This window comes from Panthera onca, chromosome B4 (genome assembly GCF_046562875.1).
Source record: "Panthera onca isolate mPanOnc1 chromosome B4, mPanOnc1 haplotype 2, whole genome shotgun sequence".
Classification (NCBI taxonomy): domain Eukaryota; kingdom Metazoa; phylum Chordata; class Mammalia; order Carnivora; family Felidae; genus Panthera; species Panthera onca.
The window spans coordinates 61412763-61430438 of NC_138345.1; the positions used below are offsets into that span (position 1 = coordinate 61412763).

A 17676-nucleotide genomic window follows, 5' to 3' on the forward strand; every position below is an offset into this window, starting at 1 on the left:
GCCTCCCCCACGTCTCATGCAGCCTTCCATAGGGAGGGAGCTTACAAGTGTAACTTCCAAAGTGTAACTTTGCCCCTTTAGTGACGTGGCTCAAGGCAGCTACACTGGTTTGCAAATTGGTAAATTTGAGGTAAATCTAGTGGTGACTAATAACCCTGTCCTTCTTCTCTTTGGAGATGAGCGTCTACCTGAGAACTTGTCTCCACTGTTCTGCCTCACCAGTGAGAGGCCTGGCCAGACCACCACTACTGCCACTTATTTGACACCTTGACATTCAGCTGGATCTCACCCTGAGCTGTGTCTTCCAACTTCATTTTAGTCACTGGCCTTTATCTCTGCTACTCCCATGTCTGATTCTTCAAAATACTTATCACTCTCACATGGAAGCAAGATGCTATTTTATTAGGTCCCTGGCCCTCAAAGTCTCTGTGGACTCTAAATCTTCTTGGGAGTCTAGTAACTACAGCACTAGCTCACATGATGGAGATAAAGAGGATCTAAGAAGTGTTGCTTGTTTTCCAAGGTTAACACTCTTTATATTGGGTAGAACACACAGTAGGTGACTCTTCCTTCAATCCCACATAAACGGATGAGACATAGAGAGTCTCCAGTCCCCAGTCAGTGGTACAGACATAAGAAAGACATTGGCTGGAAGGCCTAAGAGGGGGAGGTTAAGGATTTAGCTGAGCTTTAAGGAAAGGGTGGTACACACATTCCAAAAAGTGCAGTGTGCTATTAATGGAAAAATAAGCACATCAGGCTGGTTCTATTGCAAATATGTATTTATAATTACATCCTGTAAGTAACTGAAAACTCTGTCATTACACTAAAAAATGTGAAACCTGCTGGAGCAGCCGAGCGCATGGCACGGCAGCGGCTGCAGCATCAGCAAGTTCCGTCTCACCCGCTCCACGGACAGGACAGCCCGTGGTGATGTTCACCATGGGCTTGGGAGACGGGTTAGCACTAAAGAAAAAAGACAGAAGCTCTAAATGTTGATGCCAACACCCGGGCCTCTCCGTGCGACCGCAGCCAGCGAGCAGGCTAAGAGAAGACGGAAGCGACTCTGAGAACTCAAGAGAGCAGTTGCTTGACCTGCTCAGGGCAGCCGGGGTGGGAGCTGAAACTCCGCCCCACGGGAAAGCCGGCTGCAGAACAGACATGCGCACGCTGCGCTTCGGCAAAGCCTCGGAGGCAGCCCCTGGCCCGGTTGTGAGCCGCCGACCCCAGGCCCTTAGGTAAGCACAGGAACGGGGCTCATCCCCAACAGGAGGCAGTAATGGAACAAAGTCGCGGACAGGAAAGCACTGGAGGTGCTCCGAGGAGGCAGGTGGGGGAAGGGTTCTGTCTATACACCATGGTTAGCCTTGGAGAGTCACCTGAGGCCTCTAGCTCCCATGAACGCCGTGGGCCCCTGTGGCGCCGTGACCGCACTGTTCCTCTCAGCAGCCCACTGATGGTGCGGAGGTGCTCTTGCATAGTTTTTCTGAGCAGGGTAAAGTGTCCGTGCTGAGCCAGTCACACGCTCTGGCTCAGGCCTCCTTTTGCTCAATATCAGGCACTTGCATTGCTGCTGACCAGAGACCTGCCTGCTGGTGTACGTTGGAGAAAAACGAACGCAAACACCAACCTTCCGTTTGGGAGACAGGGGAGCCATTTACAGGCTCCAGAGAGCTTTCCCGTCCCTCTCATTTCCTCCTCGGGTCCCATCTGGTGCTGCTCAGGCACAACTGAAAGATCAAATGGTGGCAGACCACATCTGGAAGAGTGTACATCTGGCACTCTCACCCACACCACCTCCCTTCCTCTCACCCTCACAGAACTAAAGATAGGGAGTCAGGACACCTGCTTCCAAGCCCCGGGCCTGCCATTGACTGAGTTCAAGGGCAACGTCATGGGATCACTTCTCTGGGCATAACTGTGTATGAAGTGATTTCTGAAGATCCTTCCAGCTCCAAGATATGTATTTTTATTTTATTGTTTTAAGTATTTATTATTTTTGTGAGGTGAGGGGTAGAGCGAGAGGGTGAGAGCAAGAGAGAATCCCAAGCAGGCTCCATGATGGTAACACCAAACCCTCCGTAGGGCTCGGTCTCATGAACCCATGAGGTCATGACCTGAGCCGAAATCAAGAGCCTGAGGCTTTGCTGACTGCACCACCTAGGCACCCCTCAGCTCCATGATACTATTATCCTGTGACAACCTGGAGAAGTAGACAGAAAGAATATTGATACCCTCCATGAAAGTGGAGACCCTGTTGTTCAGAGAATTTAATGATTCTGACCCTAAAGTTACCCACATGGTAAGTGGGTATGTCTCTGAACACTTCATGTAGTGTTTTTTCCACTATATCACACAGACGTGTGTATGAGCACGCACACGGATTAACCGTGACCTGCTTCACTTTAGCTCAGATAACTAGACACAGATGAACAAATCCACGCTTTCAGTTAAATGACACTAATTACTTGGACAGTATGTGGCTAATTAGATTTCAGAAATTGACAGCTTGCAGACAGAATTTGTCCTAAAGCCCCATTTTATTTGGCTCCCAGAGTGTTTTCTATGTATTAAAAAAAATGTTGCTCTCTCTTCAATTGGGGATATTTTACAAAAAAATCCACATTTTCAGATTCTCTTCAACAGATCTGGCAACATGACAATAATTGGCTGAAATGGGTTTGTCTATTGTCCTTTCAGTTAGTGTTTTTCAGCCTTGGCATTATTGACATTTTGGGCTGTGTGATTCTTTGTTGTGGGGAGCTTTCCTTGTATTTGGAGGTGTTGAATAGCATCCCTGTCCCTCACCCACCTAATGCCAACAGCAGTAGCCCCTTCCCACTGTGTGACAACCAGTTGTGACATTGCCAGATGTCTCCTGAAGGGCCAAACTGCCTCAGGTTGGGGGGTTGGGAAACATTGCTGTAGGCATTTGACTAGTGAACCCTGGAAAGCAGAATTTTCGAGCCGGCAAAGATGGAATGAAACCTTCTCCTTTTATGGAGTAGGAAACTGAAGCCCATCCGGAGATGTTAAGTAACCTACCCACGGTGGCACAACCAGGACAACTAGTGTAAGTGCCAGGACTGGGACCCAAGTCCTCTGAGCCCTTGTGCAGTGCCCTTTCCCCTCAACCTGCTGCCTCCCACACTACCCATTGCCTGCCAGCTTCTACCTGCTCTCCTTGCTGGCGGGATGGTGGCTTGTTGCTCTCCCACGTGTGCAGTCTGGTCCCTGCCATTGGGTTTGGGTCACGTGGAGCAACTCTTCACTTACATGGAACATCTGCTGGGTCTAGGCAGTCCCTGTTGTCTCACTCAGATAGAAAGGGGGATTTCATAAACATTACTTTATTCTCTGTTCCAGTCACTTGACATAGGATTTTCCTCATTCCCAGTCTGGTTAGATCACCACTCTCTTCTGCATTCTTCTGCATTCCACAGTTCCTCTAAAGCCACTTACAAAAGGTGCCGCCAGAACCAAATGTTTGTTTGAAGTCATTTGTCACTCTGAAAACCCCTCTGGAATGTAGTCATTATACAACAGTTGGATGACATTGTTTATACACTTAGGATTTGTTTCGCCATCTCCAGTCTCGTCCTTTTTTTGATAAAATCAGTTTAAGAACATAGTACTGATTTCCCACAAGAAATATTTTCTTTTTAGAATAAAAGAGTCCTCTGATGTCAGAAAGTTCCTGCCAAGGCTCACTGGACCAGGAGCCTCCAGTGCTCAGGTTTTCATTGTGGCTCTGCCACATATGGGCTAAGCAAATCTGTAACTTTCTGAACTATAGAACAGTGAGTTCGGGTGGCCTCTTAGATCCATTGAAGCTCTCACATTGAGTTCTATTCTTATTTTATCATTAGTTGAAGAGTTCATGTGAAATTTCTCCCTTTATTGAGTCCTGTTCTGATTGGTCAGGCTATTTCATTTTTGACAGAAAAAGCCCCAGAGCCTATCTTAAAATATTATTCCTTTCCACACCCACAGAGTGACTTTTCCATGGTTTAACTTGAAATTTTTCTAGTTGTTGGTGAAATACTATCTTAGTACTTAGTACTTTGCCAAATGGTCAAGTAATTTTCACTCGGGGTATGTCCTTCTTGGATGTCCTGCTGACTGTAAGAATCGTTCGAGTGAGGAATGATGGCATGAGTCACCCTCTCTCCCCCCACCACCATCAATTCTCCCTCCCAATATGGTAGGACATGTCTTATGTCATCCTGTATTGTGATCTGGAGTTTATGGAACACTGCCACGTGACCACCCACTACTGCAGAGTCCCACACTGAAGTTTGTGCTTAGTGTTATGGTTTCTATTCTGGATATATAACTCTTTGGCATGGTTTCCTACTGTCTTGGCTTCTGATTGTCTTTTCCCTTTCTTTTCCTTTCCTTCCCTTTCCTTTCCTTCCCTTTCCTTTCCTTTCCTTCCCTTCCCTTCCCTTCCCTTCCCTTCCCTTCCCTTCCCTTTCCTTATTTTCTTTTTCTTTTTCTTTTTCTTTTTTTCTTTTTATTTCTCTTTTCTTTCTTGGAACTTGAGGAAAAAAGACTCCTTGCATGAAAGGTAATGATAGCAGCATGGCAGTGTATACAAAGGATGTGAGTAATGTCCCCCTGTATAATGTTTTGGGTAGGCTTGCTCATGAGGTATGTTTGCACCAGTGGACAAGGGGAAAAAATTCACCAGAAGGCCAGATTCATGAATTGAAGAAATGAATTGGGCATTATGGGCAGACTACAATTTGGACTCCCCAACACACACCAAATGGTGCATGTAGAGCTGAAAGACTGCTCACCAGTGATCACCTGATCGGGATTGGTTGGGGGACTGGGCAAGGCTGGGCCCACAGATGATGCCTTCACTGCCTAAAACCCAGCAGGACCAGAAGGCCAGTGCAGCGCCGGTCGCTCTATTTCCAAACCACAGCCACTCTTAATCAGACCCACATTGTGAGTCTCTGTGTGGAGATACACACACCTTTTTCTTTTGTCTCTATATCAAGAATGAAATAAAATCAACTTACTTAAATTTTTGCTTATTATAAAAAAACACATTACTATCGATTGAACATTGACTTTGTGTCAAACATTCTACCTATATTGTTTTGAGGATAGTTGCTAGCTGCCCTGGAGTATGTATTCTCTTTTCCTTTGTTAGCAAGACAAGTCCTGATTTTTTTTTTAAATTTAAATTCTAGTTAGTTAACATACAGTGCATTATTGGTTTCAGAAATAGAATTCAGTGATTCATGACTTACAACACCTAGTGCTAATCACAAGTGCTCTCCTTAGTACCCGTCACTCATCTAGCCCATCTACCACCCTCCTCCCTCCATCGGCCCTCAGTTCTCAATCATTAAGAGTCCCTTGTGGTTTGTTTCCCTCTCTTCCCAACCTGCTCACTCATATGATCACCTGTTTTTTTCTTAAATTCCACATATAAGCAGAAGTATGTGGTATTTGTCTTTCTCTGGTTGACTTATTTCACTTAGCATAATGCACTCTAGCTCCACCCAGGTCGTTGCAAATGAATTGGGCAAGATCTCATTCTTTTTGATGACTAATACTCCATTATATACATATACCACATCTGTATCCATTCATCAGTGGATGGACATTTGGACTCTCTACATAGTTTGGCTGTTGTTGATAATGCTGCTAGAAACATTGGGGTGCACGTGACCCCTTTGAATCTGTATTTTTGTATCCTTTGGGTAAATACCTAATAGGGCAATTGCTACATCATAAAGTAGTTCTATTTTTAGTTTTTTGAGGAACCTTCATGCTGTTCTCCAGAGTGGCTGCACCACTTTGCATTTCCACCAGCAGCACAAGAGGGTTCCCATTTCTCCATATCCTCACCAACACCTGTTGTTTCTTCTGTTAATTTTAGCCATCTGATGGGTGTGATGTGGAATCTCATCGTGATTTTGATTTGTATTTCCCTGATGATGAGTGGTGTTGAAGTTTAGCTGGGTACGTGGAATCCCGGTGGAAGACTCTGGCTTGTAGTTTGTGGTGCAGATTGTTGTGACCACATGACTAAGTGCTAGCCAATGGGATGCGAGCAGAAAGATATAAACAACTTACAGTTCATACCCTTAAATTTAGGGAAAGATTGTGCCCTTCCCTTCTCCTTCCTTTTCACTGGCTGGAATGTAGATGTGGAGACAAGAGTTGGGAACAGACAGTTTAGCCCTGAGGTGAAAGCTATGTGTTGAAGATGCAAAACAGGATCCGAGGAGCCTGGCCCCAAACTGGGGAGCTATGCTGTTAACTCTGGACTCATTGTGTTCAAACTGTATCATGAGAGAGAAAACAGCCCGCCTCTTTTAAACCGCGGTTATTTTGACTTTTGTTATAATAGCCAGACCTGTTTTCAAACTAATAGTGGCATTCATTTTTATACTCTTTGTGCAAATGAGCGTGTACACCTCAAAGAGATAAATAATTTGCCTGAAATTGCTTATGGAACAGTCCCCTCAAGCAGCTCAAATATGATACTTTCTCTTAGAATTCCTCTCTGATATGGAAATGCCAGTGAAATCATGCAGCTCTTTCCCCACACCACAAGAATAGCCAAATCTGAATGACATGTGCATCCCGGAGCATCTGCCTGGCTGAGTGGGTGAGGGTACGTTCTCTGTCAGCCTCCATCCTGAAGTCCCACCACGGCAGAGGCTGAGTTAGTTTTGAGGTTCAGATAGCCTATGTGGTAAGTCAATAAATATTTCATAAAAATGGTCGTCTTCACTTAGTATCAATTTCATTACTAGCATTTTATCCTTAAGGGCTTATGTTTGGAGTTTTGTATATTTAAAACAAAGTTATTTAGCACCAGAACAGAGATTATGTTGCAAGATACTTTATTTGCTTATTTAACATTTTTAAATATTTTGTGTTCGCGGGGTTTGGGTTGTGACAGCTATCATGGTATCTCTGACTTGGTTTTTTTTTTTTTTTTTTCTTTCAGGGCTACTGAGGTCCTTACTTAGGAGATTCCAAAAAAGAGATATGACGGCCAGCGTTTCTTCAGTCCTCACTGACAAAGAAGACGATGCATCTTCATGGTGATCTCAATGCTTCTGATGCCATTTGGAAATTCGGAAACAGCTCAATTATATCTGTGAGCCATAACTTAATCATCTCTGAAGCTGTTTCCAGGTAAGTCAGAATCATGATGGCAAACAAAGGGAGAGGCAGAAGGAGACATTTCTTCCACTTCTGCATATGAGTGGGAGTGACTGAGTCATGAAAGCCAAAGCTGGGAATGAAAGCAGGGACCAGATGAAATGGCAGGAAAGCCAAGATAGCAAGGAGGGAAGGATCAGGGGTCAAAACAAGCAGAGAACGAACCAGGCTGGGGAGGGTTCATCTGCACCAACTCTGAAGCTTTTTGAGGCTGGGGGAGAAAGAAAGGGTTAAAAGAAAATTTAGAGAGCTTTACTTGATATGAATATTTTACTGAATGAGAAAAAAAGGTCACCGTCAGCAGTGCTTGAGACCCAAAACTGGTATGAAGTTCAGAGGCATGATGTTATAGGATGGCTTATAAACTGACAATGAGGAAGTTGCTTAACCTTTACAGTGATTGGTTATTATGGTGGGGGTTTCCAGATGGCAGGGGATTGGTTAAAAGTGCTTTTCTTATACCATTTTAGGAGGACATTTTAAATTTCTGTTATGATTATCAGTGGCATATACAAGAAATAACCTAAGGTAAGTTTCATGTACACTTATAAAAGAAGCTGCATTTAGTTTTGCTTATTTGGCATCAATGGTTCTGTTTGCTTGGGAGATAGATGTTCAAGGCTGATCTCCATCTTATTTTATTTTAATTCAAATAAATAAAAATTGTTGAGGGTCTACTATGTGCCAGACACTGTGTATTATCTAATCAAATTTTCACATAAATTCTTTAGATGGTATAATTACCATTTCTTAGCTGAGAATGATGGTCTTCAGAAGTTAGGCCAATGATGTCACATGACTGATGAATAGTAGATCTGGGATTCAGACTCTGGTCGGATTCCAAAGCCTGTGTTCTTTCTGTCTACAGCAATGACTCCAGAGTCAGAAGCCAGCCAAGAGAAGGCAGGTTGTAATGAACTGGGTAGAGCTGACAGGGAGTCAGACGTGGACTTTGTGTAACCATATGGGGACAGGGTATCCTCTGGCACAAGGCTTTTAGGGAGTAGACTGTCTTTGGGGAAACACATTGGTAAACTGCCCTGGATGTGGGCCAAGAGATCCCAAGGTCAAGGTCTAGAAGATAAAGGCAAAACCAAATTTCTCTACAGAGGAAGTCAACTAGGATTTGGGACGTAAGCCAAGAATTTGACAGAAGAGGGGAGGAGTTAAAAGAAAAGAGGGGGCCAAGTACAAGGTGGGAGGTGGAAGCTACAGGGAAATGTGGCCAGGGAATGAGGTCCTGGTGATGAGGTACCTGAGGGGCTTTGAAGACTAGAAATGTGCAATATTTAGTCATAAGCAGATTGGTCACTGCACTGTTGACTCCAGCAGTTGTCTGAATTGTCCTGTAAAAGTATGTCACAGACACTTGCACAGCCTTGTGTTTGAGACAGGCTCACGTGGAATGTCCCAACAGGAAAACAGAGCGCTGCTTAGTGTGGAGGAAGAGGCGACAGTAGAAAAGAGAATAGGCATAGAAAAGAGAGGGCTCCATACATGGAGCGATTAAGCCTCAGCCAGAGGTGGCCTGGACAGTTATAAACAACCTCCTGCCCACATGTCAAAGATTAACGAAGAGTTTGAAAGAGTTGCTGAATGGCTTACCTCATAAGGCATGAGAATTCAAAACAGTTTCATTTAAATATGAAAGGGCAAGTTGACTTTAGCTGACATCTGGTTTATGAAAAGAAGATATTTCTAAAAGAGCTACTCAAGGATGAAATGGGTGACCTTGGGCAAGCAGTAAATTCGCCATCCTTGGTAACGTTTAAGCACAGATAATAACAAAACCCAGGCATGGCAGTGGCAGAGAGGGACTCAGGTGTTGGAAGGGACCAACTATACAACCTGTTGAATTCCCTCACAACCCTGAGAGTCCAGATTCTAAGTCTATAAATTTGTAAGTCTACAGATTTGCAATTTGTAAGGCTCCTAAGTGAATTAAGTATCCAAGCAAACAGAACCATTAACATTGGAGAGATAAAGTTGCCTTACTAGTGAGACACACTTCTGGGTCACTCAGGACTTTCTCCTATGCTCCCTGACACTCCATTATGAGTGGTGTGGTTTAGGCAGCCCAGGATTTGCTTTTGGAGCAGGTGGGCTAGTGTGCCTGTCTGAACAGGGATTTAGGCTTCAGTGTCAGCTGAAGAGGAATCTAACCTTGTTTGCCTTTTGAGATTTGTGTCTGAACCTGACCACCCTTTGTCCCAGCTCTTTAGTGATGTCCGAGGGCTGGAGGCACCTCAAGGGAGTGAAAGCCCACCCGCGTCATGAGAGATGGAAGAGAAAGAGAGAAAGAAGCAGCAGTCTATGGAGAAAGTCAGGAACAACTAGCTCCCTTTTCTCCCTGGCCTGGCCAGAAAGAAAACAAACCAGATGCTGCTTCAATCCTAGACTGTTTGCAGGCACAAAGTATATATCAATGGCTGAAAAACAACTAAGAAGATTATATTAAAAAAAAAAAGCTTCCTGGATTTTCTCTCAAAATGCACCCAGAAACCCAGAATAGTATATTCCCGCAAGTTGGAGAAAAATACCTAAGTAAATATGATATCCTGCCAATGCTCAAATTTTGAATCAGCCAGGGATGAAGATAGCTTGGGTACATGAAATTCATAGATAAACCATAAACTTACAAAAAGCAGACTTTATTGGTTTGAATTTCAGCTTGTAAGGTATTTCACCACCCACTCAGGGTAGAACGACAGTGAGTAGTCAGAAGTCACGAAGGAGGAGGAGACGCAAATAACTTACATCAACCACAAACTAGATCATCAGCCCTGGAAAGTTGACTGTAGACCTCAGACAGTCTCTGATATTTGAATTAAGATTAAAAGTTCCCATATGAAGCCGGTCTAGGAAAGGCATTCTTGATGACTCTCTCAGACTCTCTCATGTGTTAGATTCCTCCACTGAGTGGGACTGAACACGTCTCTGGGGTTCACACCCACTCAGATTAGGTTCAAGAGGCTAAGCAGTTCAGTTCTTGCCCCAGAGCTTCCTTCCTTTGCGGTAACTAGAAGTCAGTTGACCACCTCACCTAGGAGTTCTGGAAGAATTCTGAGTCCCATGTAAGCTGCCTGTCAGCTTCAGAAATGGTTTTCTTCCAAGAAACTATTTTTGAGTTGTGAAAAATGTTAGCACGCATGACCTCCTGTTCTTCCACGTTATGAGCATTTTGAAGCCATTTCTCCAATCCAGATGTCGTGCTAGGTTCTGCAGATACAAAGATGAAGACACCATCGATGCTTTGGAATAGCTTGGAGCTTAGTCAATACGGTGCTCATGCGAACAAGATGAAAACCCAGCAGGCTAACCACTAAAGGGCAGAGTGTACTGTGCACGCAGGGGCTCTGGAATTTGGGAAAGGCCTCCCAGCAGAAGAGGAGCCTCAGCTGAGCCTCTAAGGATGGTTGAATGCAAGTTAATCAGGTGAGATACAGGGAATGGCATTTCAGAAGGCAGGAATGGTACCTTGCAAAGGTACAAAAGAGGGAGAGATTAGGACAGTGGCATAAGGAGAGCAAGTAGTGCCAGGGTCAAAGCAGTACATTGTACCCTCTGGCTACCTAAGAGTTTTCCTGGAAAATGAACAAAGGCATGGCGAAGCTCAGGTGCTTTCCTGCATTTGACATTCAACAAACCTAGAGATACCAACTCAGAGCAAAAGGAAATGACACACCCTGACTGGTTTCTTTGTGATACCCCAAGACAAGCGCCAAGGGACTTAGAGATTATTGTCTCTGGAACAGTCAGGGCTGCTCATGTGTGTGTGACCTGCAGCCACACAGCGCTCTGTGCTCAGAAGCCTTTGGACTTGGGCGAATCTCTGCAAGTGCTGTCTTGAAATTCTTTAATACATCTTGATCAGAGGGCCCTTCATTTTCATCTTTCCCTGGGTTCCCCAAATAATGTAGCTGATCCTGAGAATAGGTCATTTTCAAAGAATTTAAAATAGTTCAGTACTGTCATATACAAAGTGGAAGGAGGGCAAGGTGGCTGAGGAGGTTGAGAAGGTAGGCAGTGGCATATATGGAAAAGCCTTGAAGCCTTGCCTTTAAAATTTGCCTGTGGGAGAAGGATAGTCATTGAAGACTTTGAACAAGAAAGTAACGTGAAGAGATTTGACTTTTAGATCACTCTAGTGTAATGTAGGTGATGGAGTGGAAATGTAACAGTTTTTCCCATATAAAATTAACACCTTTTTTTGTTCAGATTTCATTTATCAGGTCAGGTCTGAATTTTTGATCCATGTCAAAATGCAAAGGTCCCTGAGAGGAATAACTGCTGCTATGGTTAATGTACATTTTAGGGTCAATTAAGATAGCAAGACCTGTGAGTACTTTTGAGAACTGGAGGTCGGAAAGAGAGAATGGAAACCAGGAGGCAGAGGGTTCCCCAGGAGGAGGGGACCATAGAGAGGCTGAGCCTTTAGAGGGAAGCTTATAGGCTTTTTCTTTGTTTTCATTTTTCACAAGACCAGCCTGACCCACATGTAAGATTTTTTTTTCCCTAAAATTGCTTTTAGCACTCCCTACCTAGAGTCATTTAGTGCAGCAGTTCTCAAAGTGTGGTTCCCAGGAAAGCAGCATCAACATCATGTGTTAGAAATGCATTCTCTGCCCCATTTTAGGTACACTGACTCAGAAACTCTGGGGGCAGAGACCCCGCAATCTCCTGCTACCAGCCTTCCAGGTGATCCTCATGCAGCTAAGACCTGTTGCATCATCGTGAGTTATCTATGTCCTTGGAACTCACACATGACCAGTGGAAGTGCCTATCTGGTATTAGAATGGAGAATCAAAAGTGATTTTCATACCAAGAAAAAGTTTGGCTTTGTTCTAAACATGCTTTTCATGGAAGTATATTCAGTGGGTGATCTAAGGTTATATATGATTACAGTGTCTTCATAGGTGATAATTCCATAGTTCCAGAATGACTATAAAAGGTCATGTATTATTGCACAGACTCAGAATCATAGCTGCTGGAGCTAACAATGGCATTTAGCAAAACAAGATAAAGATGATTCTTTTTTGTGTATGCAAGCACGGTTGTTATATGGGAAGCATGTTTCACTTGTACGGTCATCTTCCAAAGGAAAATCTTTGCTGATAGTGCTGGAATTTTCATTTCTCTGCGCCTTACGTTATACCAGTAGGTCACGGCTATGTTAATACATATCCAAAAGTTGCTTTCGTTTACATAGTCTATAAAATTTCTGAAATGCAGTCTAAGTTGCTGTTAAAACCAGCATTTCTCAGATTCTTTCCATTGTCCTCCATGAGTAATCCAATATACATGGAAGGATAAAAGAGTAAACACTTTTGTGATAATACAAATTTTTCCAATGGAATTTTAAACAATTTGACAGTTCAGTCTTGTTAAAAAGTGATATAAAATAAATGCTTCTTAGCAAACAATTGTCCAGTAAATATTATAATTCTGTCTCATATTCTCACAGTGGATTGCTTTCTGAGTCTTTCAGTGGAATTCTTTCAAATTAGAGCTCAATGATCTTCTTTATATTTTATCCAAGGTTTGAAATACATGAACCTGTCTCTACTTACTTGAACAATGGCCTCTATTATGGTGTCTTTTTCTTTAAATCCAAATATTATACTCAGCATTTTAGGAATTCCCTATTCCAAATACAGGCAATTAAATTGTCTATAAGTTATTCAGAGCCCTAGAAAACGAAATGAAATAGGAGTTTGTACTTTGAAATGAGTTCAAAAATGTGTACCATTTGTCAATGCTAGACTCTGTCAAATAGTCCTCATTATCTTCTGGTTCTGCTGTTAACAGACGAAATAATCTGACACAGACTTCTCTAACAAAAATATTTCCTTCTAGGAGAAGTCTGGCCTTTCTCAGCAATCAGGATTCAAATTCTTGACCTTGAAGATGGGAGAGAGAACAGAATGCTTCTTGGTGCCACTCTAAGCTGGATGAAATTTGAAAACATCCCCCAGGATGAATAGGGGAACATGCATGGAAATTTGCATTGCTTTTAGCAAAATCTAGGACTAATTTGGAGCAGATAGCCTGGTACTCCAGAATAAGAGAAAACCAAGTGTGGAACTTTGGAACCCCTGGAGATGTTGCCTGGGGACAGGGCTCAGATGCAAGGTTTACATCACTGGCCAAAGAAGGCAAGATGATTCTGAGTTGAGACCAGAACAAAAGTGGTCATCATCCTTTCCTGTTCAGTGACTGTTTACCCCAACCTCCTTTGCATTTGCCCTTTTAATTTAGGATCCTGAAAGTGTGATTCTGTTCCCACCCTCTCGTAAACTTCAGTAAAACAAGGAAGTAAACAAGTGTTTATTGAACCAACTTGAAGGAATGAAAGAATGGTGGTCTCCTTAATCATTTCAGGATACTTGAATATTAACCCAAATGAATTTCTAATTAGTGGACTTTGAGACAGTGTGAAGAAAGTGTCTGGGAGCAAGAGCCTCTTTCTAAGAGCAAAGGGGCTGGGGTTACAAACTCATTTCTTTTCTCCCCAGCTGCCTCATCCACCTCTTTCCACATATTATCCTTCTTGGCAGGGAGCAGGGGGGATAGGGTATCCATCAACGCCACCATTTTCCTCTTCCATCAGATCACCATTTCCTCTTCCTTGTCTGGTGCCTGAAACCCTCACTGTCCGTCTCCATCCATCAGTGAAAGGGTGGGATGGCAGAAAGTGGGAATTCCCTACTGAACACTTCTACTTAGATATCCTAGAGGGACTATAAATACCATCTGAAAAATAAACTCCCTACATCCATACCTGCTCCTTATGTTGAAGAGCCTCTGTTATTATGGTATCATCACCCAGTTGGCCAAGTGAAGAGTTTGGAGATACTGGGTTCCTTGGATGGTAGTTAAACTACCATGAGGACATGCAGGGGGGGTTGTATGCAGCGTGAAGAGTGAGAAGAAAAGGTATTTTGGAAAACAGAGATTAGGTTTCAGCCCGGAACATGTGGAGAAAGGCAGGAGCTAGGGTCTGAAGGGCAGGCATGGGGCGCCAGAGTCCACAGTAAGGCTCAGAAAACCTCAGCTAGAGCGGTGGCTAGAAGGTGGGTAAAGTGAAGAGAAGAGGGGCAACTACAAGTGTCTTCCCTGGATGGGGGGCACTTCTCTAACCCTCCAGACTTGAGAGGCATTCTCACTTCCTTTCCTGCTCAGCTTCCAGTGACAATGTTTCCATGCTGAAACACCCTAATGCATGTGATTGTTTCAGAGACAAGTTCTAGAAAGGACATGGTCACATCTCCTATTGAACCCAGTCCAACAAACAAACCGAAAGTAATCAGAACTAATACATATCTTTGCTCAGTCTCTCAGGAAACAGGCAAAGGTGGAGCTGGGATAGACAAAGTATGTTTTCATGCCCAATAAAAGTAGCAAATTGTTGCACAAATCCATTCATCCTTCATTCACCACTTTTCATACTCCTCACTTCCTAATATCTTCTGAAAATCCCCACACTCTCAACTGCCAACTTCAGTACCCACTCACTTTCTAATATAAACCTTCCAGCTTCTCCAGATTGCCCCCAGCTATTTACTTACACCAAAATTCATAATAAGGTCCAGGTGAATGTGTGAGTCTGCGTCAGTGGGAGGGATCCTCCCTGAGTCAGGGAAATGGGCTGATTCACTCACATTGTTTCTGCCTGCAATGTTCTTCCTTCAGCTATCTGTGTGGCTTTTTTTATAAGAGGAAGAAGGAGAAGAAGGTGGAGGAGGTGGAGGAGAAGGCAAACTTAAAAAGGTGAGCCGTATGTCCTTTCAATGTGCCACGGATACATTGTTTAATAGGCTTACACAAGAATGTGCCTTATTTTACTCACTGTTTACTATGGATTAAAAATCCTAGATGTAGTGAAGTTACTTGTTATAGATTTTTTTCCAGGAGAGACCCAATTTCTGTCTGTTAGATAACCTCAAAGAATATAGTTTATATAGAATATAGTAGGACGTTAACCAGTTTAGTCTCCAATGTAACATCCTTTCTTAGTTGAGCACTCTGTTGTTAAACTCCCTGTAAATGACAGATTTTTCAATGCCCTTTTGAACCAATCTTAACATTTTATTGATCCTTTACTAACTACTGAGTAGAATAAATCTTTGACATATGTTCAGCTTCTATTTATGCAAGAGTCGCTTTTTGACTGTTTGAAAATTATACTTTAACAACTCTTACTGAACCTTAATGTCCTTCAGATACCTGCTCAAATGCCACCTTCTTGTGGAGGCTTTCTTTGACCATGCTATAGAAAACAAGACCCTGTGGACATGCTCAGTGTTTCCTAGCTCTGTTCCTTTGTTTTATTTGCCTCACAGCATTTATGTCTACCTGATACTTCATTTTGATTTTTTTTTTTGTCTCTAGCCACCAGAACGGAAGCTCTGTGACCTTAGACACTTTGTACCCCACTGCCTGAAGTGATAGCTGGCATGTAATGAACACTCAACGAACATGGAATGAATGAATGAATGAACATTCTAGTATCATGCATCCCTGCTCCTCAGAGGCTAATTACATTGTATACAACCACACTTGTCAACCCTACACTTGGAATGATGGTGCATATTAAAAGGTATGGTCCTGAAGTTGTATTTTTTTCTGTCACCATTGAGTGACTTCTTCTGGTCCCTTTAGAGAGACAGATACCTTTGCAAGTTTGGTTTTCCATCCGTTAATGGGGCCATGACACACCTGAGAAACCATCTATACCCTTGCATGTGGCACTTGAACTTTTCAATGTGGAGACCCATATAAAGGCCAATGTAAGTGACATTATCATTGCTGTCTCATTGCTTCAACTATTAATAGTGATTGTCAACGATGACAACTTTCAGGCAGTATGAAGCCTTTCAGAGTGTTTTTTTTTCTTCCAGAGTCTTCAAGACTAATACTCAACCTGAAAACATCTTCCTCTTACCAAGACAGCACTTCCTAGGAAAACAAATTTTTCAGGTAATTTTACTTCAGTACAAGTGGGCTTCTCTCCTTGTACAGCACGTGAGTAAGAGAAGAAACTCACTTATGAAGTACTTTACTACCTTGTCTAAATAAGGGAAAAGAAAATGTACCAGGAAGCCTCAGAGCCAAATTGAGCTCAAATGCAGGCATCCTCCTCAGCTACACCTCTCAGGAAAGCACCTCCTTTAAATACATATTTGTACCACTTCAACATCAGAAAAACTTGGTATTTTCCAAAACAGTTTTTTTTCCCCTGCCCAATAGCTAGAAATTTCTTAGGAGTGAGTGTCTTCCCTAAAACAACAAACCATCTTCTTTTAGCTCTGTGCCCTCAGAGAAAATAAGACAGCCTCAGAGATTTGAGTTTCCGTAACCTCAGCACTTGTAGACAGTAAGCAGACTAGCAGGGGACTTCACCAACAGTTATGATCTGGTGGTACAGCGGGAAATCTGTTTTTGGAAGCTAAAATCAATGGGCACTCCTTGAGCTGGGAAGATTCTGAGGTTTAGCAGCTTAGATAGCAGAGATGGTAACATGCTGACAAAGATGGCTGAAGCCATACGTCAGGGAGCAGTCCTATTGTAACTACATTAGGAACACTCCAATGATTGTAAGCATAGAATATCTCTGTCCGAGTTCAACAGAAATTGTAAGAAACCTCAGATTACTTCTCAGAGGAGCAGGGAGCATCGTCTGTGCTAAAATCAGAAAGTGGAGTGGCCTGGAGGCCTTCCTAGAGAAAGGTTGGAAGTTACCAGGGCATTTGATTCAGTCCACCTTGGCAGGAAGACCCTAAGAATGCTTTTCGGCTCTTCCTCTGGATACTCCCTCTTTAAATTCCTTAGTGGCTGTCTCCACTTTCCCATATCAGGTCAAATATCTTAGCAAGTGGAAAATATCCTCTTATTATAAAACAAAAATATGGAGGACTTCTGCCCCATGCCTCCAAAAGATTGGTTAATGGGTGGTTACATATTTACTGTCTTAGTGTAAGGCTAAGTGTGCACTTTGCAGGCTGATGAATTGGAAACTTCTCTTCAGTAGGTGACAGCAGGCCTGCTTGAAAATTATTTCTCCTGTCAAAATAGTACTGATAGTAATAGCTACTATGCATGGAGAGAGCATAGTAGTAAAGAGCATGGGCCATGGAGTCAGATGGATTCCTGACTCTGCTGCTTACTGTTTGTCCATTTCCTAAGCAAGTTACTTAACCTCTGTATGTTTTAGTTCGCTCGAGTATAAAATGGAGATACACAAGGAAACTAACAACGGCAAACGATTTCAAATGTTTGCTAGGTACTAAACATCATTCTGGTGTTTTGCCTTCCTTAACTAATTTAATGCGTTCCATGACCCTATGAGGTGCGTGCCTTTGTTATGTGACCCCTGAGTTTCCTGCACTCTCCTGCCTTGAGTGCCAGAGACCCTGGACACCTGTGAAGGAGGATGACATGCTTCACGGGCATTATCTCATGTAATCCTCACAGCACTTT

General features: G+C 43.0%; 1 long non-coding RNA gene across 1 annotated transcript in view; it reads right to left on the reverse strand.

The window, feature by feature from the left end:
- Positions 1–1579, reverse strand: part of LOC132694568 (uncharacterized) — a 53191-nt gene extending 51612 nt beyond the window's left edge. Inside the window, exon 1 of the long non-coding RNA XR_009617378.3 lies at positions 1380–1579. This is a non-coding gene — a long non-coding RNA (uncharacterized LOC132694568). The remainder of the gene's footprint in view (positions 1–1379) is intronic.
- Between the last annotated feature and the right edge of the window lie 16097 nt (positions 1580–17676).